This window comes from Humulus lupulus, chromosome 3 (genome assembly GCF_963169125.1).
Source record: "Humulus lupulus chromosome 3, drHumLupu1.1, whole genome shotgun sequence".
NCBI classification, from domain to species: Eukaryota; Viridiplantae; Streptophyta; class Magnoliopsida; order Rosales; family Cannabaceae; genus Humulus; species Humulus lupulus.
This window is the reverse complement of record NC_084795.1, coordinates 33915313-33921907: the sequence shown is the minus strand read 5'-3', so window position 1 is coordinate 33921907 and position 6595 is coordinate 33915313.

The window sequence follows — 6595 nt, the reverse complement described above, 5'->3', positions numbered from 1 at the left end:
TAAGGTAAGCGGAGCAAGACTTTGAAAAATCGATATCGACGGAACGACAACGGTAGTAGAGATTGGAGAAGATGGAATCGGAGTAGAGACTGGAGGAGTTTCAATGGCAGAGAAAGATGATGGAGGAGTATGTGGGGTGGTGGTGGAAGATTGGTCTCCAGGAGTAGCCATGGACGATTAGTTTGCCTGGCGTCTGATACCAAGTAAAGAAAGAAGAAAAAATAGACTTGAAAATATTTTTTACTGATTATATTTAATGCTCAACGGGTACAGTGGGAATGGATTTTTACACATTTATACTGAATTGATATACAAAGACAAAAGAGCAAAAGAGCAAAAGATAAGAATAAGAATGGAATATTCAATGGTACAGTAATCCCCGAATAACAGTAAAAGGTAAAACTGATTTATACATGTGCTAATCTTGTGCTAGCTGTCATTGTGGCGGTCCTCGTCAATTTCTGTTATAGAAATTCCTTTCATTTCAACTGGGAGACATCCAATTTTGAGTAAATCTTTTGAATAATGCCAAAGAGATTTTTGATGATTTAATACTGTGGGGCTATCTTCATTAGTGCGGTGTCCCATAACATTGTTCAAGTCTTTTTATTTTATTTTTAATTGTCACTCTCAAATTTATGGCCTAGATCAAAACATATACATCATTTGTATATAGATAGATTTGCTCTGCAGTTTAATTTGATTATATTTTCATTGATTTTGGTTATTTTCGAAACAATTTGTCTTGCATTATTTCTTTATTCTTTCTATTACTGTTCCAAACTATTTTTATTAGGCTTTTAGCACTAAGACTTCTAGAAATTAACTGAATTTGACAAATAATCCCCTAAAGTCAATTAACTCAAGTAAACTTTCCAAAGTCGTATTTTTATTGTTACAAAAATAACAATGTTTATTTTTTGTATGTAATGAGAATACAATTTGTATTTTAAGTAATACTTTAGATTTTTTCGCGCATGCAGTTCCTACATAAAGTTTCAATTGTTTGTGACAAAATCTTCCCAAAATCAACAATTTATTTAATTCGTATATTAATTTGTAGTGTTGTTCTTAGTTGATATAGTTCCTTCGATCGATGCACATCCTGTTGGTTAAACCAACATCATAAATGTGCTTTTCTTTGAATCGAGAAGTTGGAACAAAGGGGGAGTACTTGCAAAAGATACATCAATGCTTAAGTAAGTCCAATGTTTAATTCTCAATCCACAATCTTAGCTAACTTAGTCAATCTAAAGTCCTTGGTCCCCAAAATAGGTCTCTCGTTTACTATTTATAGAAAAATAACAAAGAATAAGGCTAAGAAGGCTTATCGTGATTTGGTTCACGTGTGTGACTTCTCTGACTTTATTTCAGCCTCTTTTTCCTTCTCGTTTTGAGCTCAAATGCTCATTAATCTCCTTGCTCAATCTGAGCTCGGAGCTCTCCTCCTGGTTTGTCCATTTTGAGTTCAGAGCTCATCAATCTATTCGTTTGTTTTGAGCTCAAAACTCATTAATCTATTCGTTCGTTTTGAGCTCAGAACTTATCAGAAATATTATTTTTCCAAATTACTCTAAAAGTAAAATGAAGACCTAGTAATAACAATTAGTTTAAGAGTGAACGAAACCTCTCAAAATTAAATTAATACTCACACGCGTATATAAAGATTGAGTTAATTAATTTTTCATAAGTAATAAAAAATACTAGACCAAATGTTCTATTCTCAAAATTAAATATCAATTACTATAAACAAATTCAATTCTAAGTATGCAAACTTGTAAAGTGCAAAAAATGTGGACAGTAGAAGCAAAATGTTCATAATAAATAATGACATTTTTTTATCTCTCTCTTTTTTTTTTTTTGATATGACAAAAGACCTTTTATTTGTTTTTATTTTTCTTTTATTTATTATAGATATATAAGCGTTTCTCAAAATATTTTTCTTTCAGGTTTCAACATGTATAAAAAAAAAATCCAAAAGGGAACAATGAATAAATTAGAAACATACATAAAGACGGACAAGCAAAAGATAAAAAAAAAGTAATAATTTTTTTATATAATAAAACTAGCATAATAGGAGAACACAAGAAAACTAACACAGAAAAAACAGACTATGACTTTCAGTTTTTCACAAATTAAAATCACTGCAGTGGACATAAAGAAAAATATTTGACAGGTGTAGACTTACCTTACTAATGAGTGTCAAGATATTTAGTTAATTGGTGTGTTTATAAAAACAATGCAGGAAAGAAAAAAATAAGGAGTAGTCTAGTAGAAGATAATTAAACATGACTTTTAATCTTCTTATGATTATATTCAACTTTAAAAAGCTCTTTTACTAATAATTCTTATCTACACAATTTTCAGTTGTGAGTTAAGATAATACATAAACGTTATATATTTTATTTTCTATTGAAAATTGAGATTTTATCAGTAATTTTCTACGAAATAGTCATTTAAAATTTTAATTTCACCAACAATTTCTATTAGCTAATTGTGGACTTTTAAATGAGAAATTTGACTTTTAATGCATTAAGTGATACTGTATTTAAAAAGTACCCCATTATTATATGACTCTCATTTTGGTCTTACTAATTGTTGACGCGGTTTTTCACCAACAGTGAATTATATGAATAATTAAGATGGGTTAGTGCTTAATGATAAACTATACTAAGAAAGTGATAATACTCAAGGATGTTGGAAGTCAAATGCAAAGAAAATGATCACTCATTTTTACGTGGTTCGGAGGTTAAAATCCCCCTAGTCCACGAGTCTATGTTATTACTGTATCTCTTTCTATAATTTTACAGCCCTTGCATTATAGAGAAAATCCAACCCTCAACACTACCCAGGGTCTTGGTATTTATAGGAGAATGATCCCTGGGTAAGTATTGGGGTCATCCTGTGATCCCTTGATCCCTCGCATGATCTTTGTCACATCAATGATTAATATTTACATTTTATATTAAAGTGTGGTCTAATCATTAGGTAAAATGGATCATGGGCCGCATGCTCTAATTTAGGCGTGTGATATCTGACCACGAACGTTTATATTGCGTATCTGGGAATTCGGGATAAAACAAACACGTGATGTCTGTTCATGCACGTTTACATTGCGTAGTCAACGTTATAAAGATCCTAGGGTATGTTAGACCTCTGGCGTACCACGAGCTAGCGTATTGTAAGCTCGTGCCAATGGATGTTGTATTCCACAAGTGATTCCAGACAGTATGTTGCCACAAACTCATCAGCTCATGCTATTCTGTCTAGGAAATTGTGCTAGACTTTCCCGGACAAAATGTGGACACGTGGAACATCAATTATATCCTTTTGCTTGCCAGCTGTACCCGAGCTGCTTAAAAAGGTACGTGCTAATTTTCAGGGCGTACATTTTCCCCCCAAGTCCCTGCTCGTGTTCCATGACGTCACTTCTAACTTACACGGTAGGGACTTTTAAACTCCCATTGCGATCATCCAAACCTGCCCATCACTTGAGTACTGGACACGTGGAACACCGTGATTGGCGTCTGTTCGGGTTTCGAGGGATGTATTAAATGGTCTGGCCACCTTTTTGCCGTCGTTTCATTTTTCAAATCATGACCCTCGTATCTCGCATCAGCTTGATCGGACGATCCTCGTTTCCTTACGCCTTTTACGTATAAATAGGCCTGGCAATATTCAGTGTTCACCACCTTTCATTCGAAATTTTTCTCCATTTTATCATCTCTTCCGAGCTTAAAAAAAAAACTCTTCTTCTTTTCCTGATTAAAATCTTAAAATCTCAATAACCTCGTGACAAAAAAAAAAAACCCTCGGAAACCCAAGCATCAAGGATTTCCCCAGGAACTTTTTCTCTAATCTGCTTGCCTCTTTCGCTTGAAGAACATACTGTAAGTTTCCTGTCTTTCTGAGACTTGCTTGTTTTTTTTTCTCTTATTTTTTTTTATGTGAATCTGCACTTTATAGTGACAAACGGTAGGTTGTTTCTAAATAACTCTGGTGCATAAGTTTCGATTTTAGGCTTATTGAGTAGATCCTAAAATATGTTTAGGATTGTGATGTTCATAATTTGGAAATTTCTGGGTGACTTCTGGGTAATTTTAGGAAATACCCATTTGGGATATGGAAGATGAGAGGTTTTTAGGGTATAAAATTGGGTAGCTTAGGGGTCACGCTTCCTAGGTGGTTTTTCTCTAAAAACCTCTCCCCCAAGGCAGTAATAGCTTGACCCTCCTGACACACGGATCCATGAACATCAGGGGTCTGTTGGAAACTTAGGCGCGTATCCACGACAGCGAGTGGCATCACATCGCAGGCTGAGATTACCTCAGATCATGTATGAAAAACCTTTGTTCTACCTGCGTTGTTTGTCCTTTCATAACTTTTAGGTCGCCTACTAAGTATTTCATCATTCTTGTTCGCTAGGCGATCAGATGGCGCCCAAAAGGAGTGTTTCCAAGAAAAGTGCGGCCGGCTCGTCGTCCCAGCAATCCAACATGGGAAAGGAGGTCGCGGTAGAATCCCCCATCCCCCAGTTCAGTCCCACAGTGGAGAAGGAGATCGAGGTGGGACCTGATGCTTACTTTGAGGCGGAGAGGATAGTCTCGAAGATCACGACCCAAGGGAGGGTCAACAAAATAATGTTGTCCCATAACATCAAGATTGGGACTGGCGCTCTTATCGCCCGACCTCCCTTCGAGGGGGAGAGGAGCTGCACACCCCTCGAGGAGGATTTCACGGCCTGGAGTGACGAGCATTTAAGGGTCGGGGCCTTCCTCCCCCTTGATCAATACTTTGCCGACTTCCTCAATTACGTGAAGTTGGCACCATTTCAACTTCCTCCGAATTCCTATCGTCTGCTGGCCAGGCTGAGGTATCTTTCCCTCGAGGGTATATATTGCTCCATGACTTAGACAATATGTAGAGGAGTCCAATCCTGAGGTAGATCCTAACCCATAACCCCCTTTTATTCACGAAGTAGTAGACATAGACTCCCCCTCCCCTATAGAAGTTTCGAGGTCGAAGGTCGTGGCAATAGACTCCTCCTCTAGCTCGGAGGGTAGGACTTTTTCAATACACCTTTAGATTTCCTTTGTAATATAATAACTTTACATGTATAATAACGTCCTTTTCCTCTTGTTTCAGGCGAGGAGATGGCATAGCCCGGGGACAACGACCTGCGCTCCATCTTCCAGGAGGGGAATCCCTCCTCCGGGCCATCCAGGCCACTTGTAAAGAGGCCTCGGTTTCCGAAGAAAACTCCTCTTGCCGCTGGGACAACCTCCAAGTCCCCTGCCAAGGGGAGAGGTCAGACTCCTACAGCTACGGAGAAGATGCCGCCTCCTCCCCCATGACACCCAGCCCCTGCTCGGGACCAGGTGGCACCATCCGGAGCTCCGCCGGTCCCCACTCCCACCGTGCATATCCCGGTCAACGCCCAAGATCTAGAGAAAATCCTAGACACCTTCCGGGGAGCGGTCTATGAGATCGCGAACTACACGGTGGAGTATTTTTACAAAGCTAATCCGAAGGACTTAAGGGAGATCGAGGCGAGGAGTCCCGAGAACGTCATGGAGTCCACGCTGGGGATGAACCTCACGGTAAGTCTACTTAGTTAAATTTATTATTTGGCTTTCTTCCCAGCACGTGCCTAACTTTTTTTTTTTTTTTTTGCAGGCGGCTTTGGCCCTACATCTCAGCATAGCTCGGTCCAGGGTCATGAATGAAGAGCTCAGGGCCGAGCTCCAGACTACTCAGGCCGCTGCTCAGGCTGCCCTCGCAATCGCTCATCAACAAGTGCAAAGTGCCAAGGCTGCCTTGACGGCAGCCCAAGAAGGCGAGCAGGCTGCGCAGGCCTCCTTTGCTGCTGTGAACGTTGAGCTCGTGGAGGCCAGGGCTAAACAGCTGGAGGCTGAGGCTGCCACCAAGGCAGAGAAGGTGTCTTCTAGCTCCTCCATGGAGGCCATGCTCTACCACTGCTGGGCCTTCAATCAAGAAGACAACTTCTCTTTCCTGGCCCCCGAGGTGTGGGAGCTATATCTAGAGAAGTTTAAGGCTCGACTTCAACAAGAGCCGCCTTTTGAGACTAGGGAGACTTCTGCTTCCGGCGAGCAAGAAACCGAGGAGGTGACCTCTTCGGGGCGTCCTGGGGAATCCTAGTTTATTTCTTTGTTTATAGAACTCTCTAAGTTTTTTTTAAACATCTGCCATTGTTGGCTTGGCACGAGGTTATTTTCCTCGAGACAATTCATCTGTAATTTAAGTATCTATTTTTCAATTATTCCTTGATTTTGATTAATTTTTTTTATGCCTATGACTCATTCATCAAAAATTAAGGGAAATGACTTTTTAGGTCGAGATAGATACTTTAACTTTGGTCGTGACCAAAATTGATGTCGATTTATATCTTACTTGTTAAACATCAGGCCTTGGACCTGGTTGCATCCAGGGTTTCAAATTAAAACTTAGTTCGCATTAATATTATTGATATTTTGTGTTTTTTTTAGAAAAACCACTGGTCAATCAATTTTTACTAACTTCGAAGTTTTTTACCTGGTCGTATCCAGGATTTTAATTTAAAACTTAGTTCATGTTA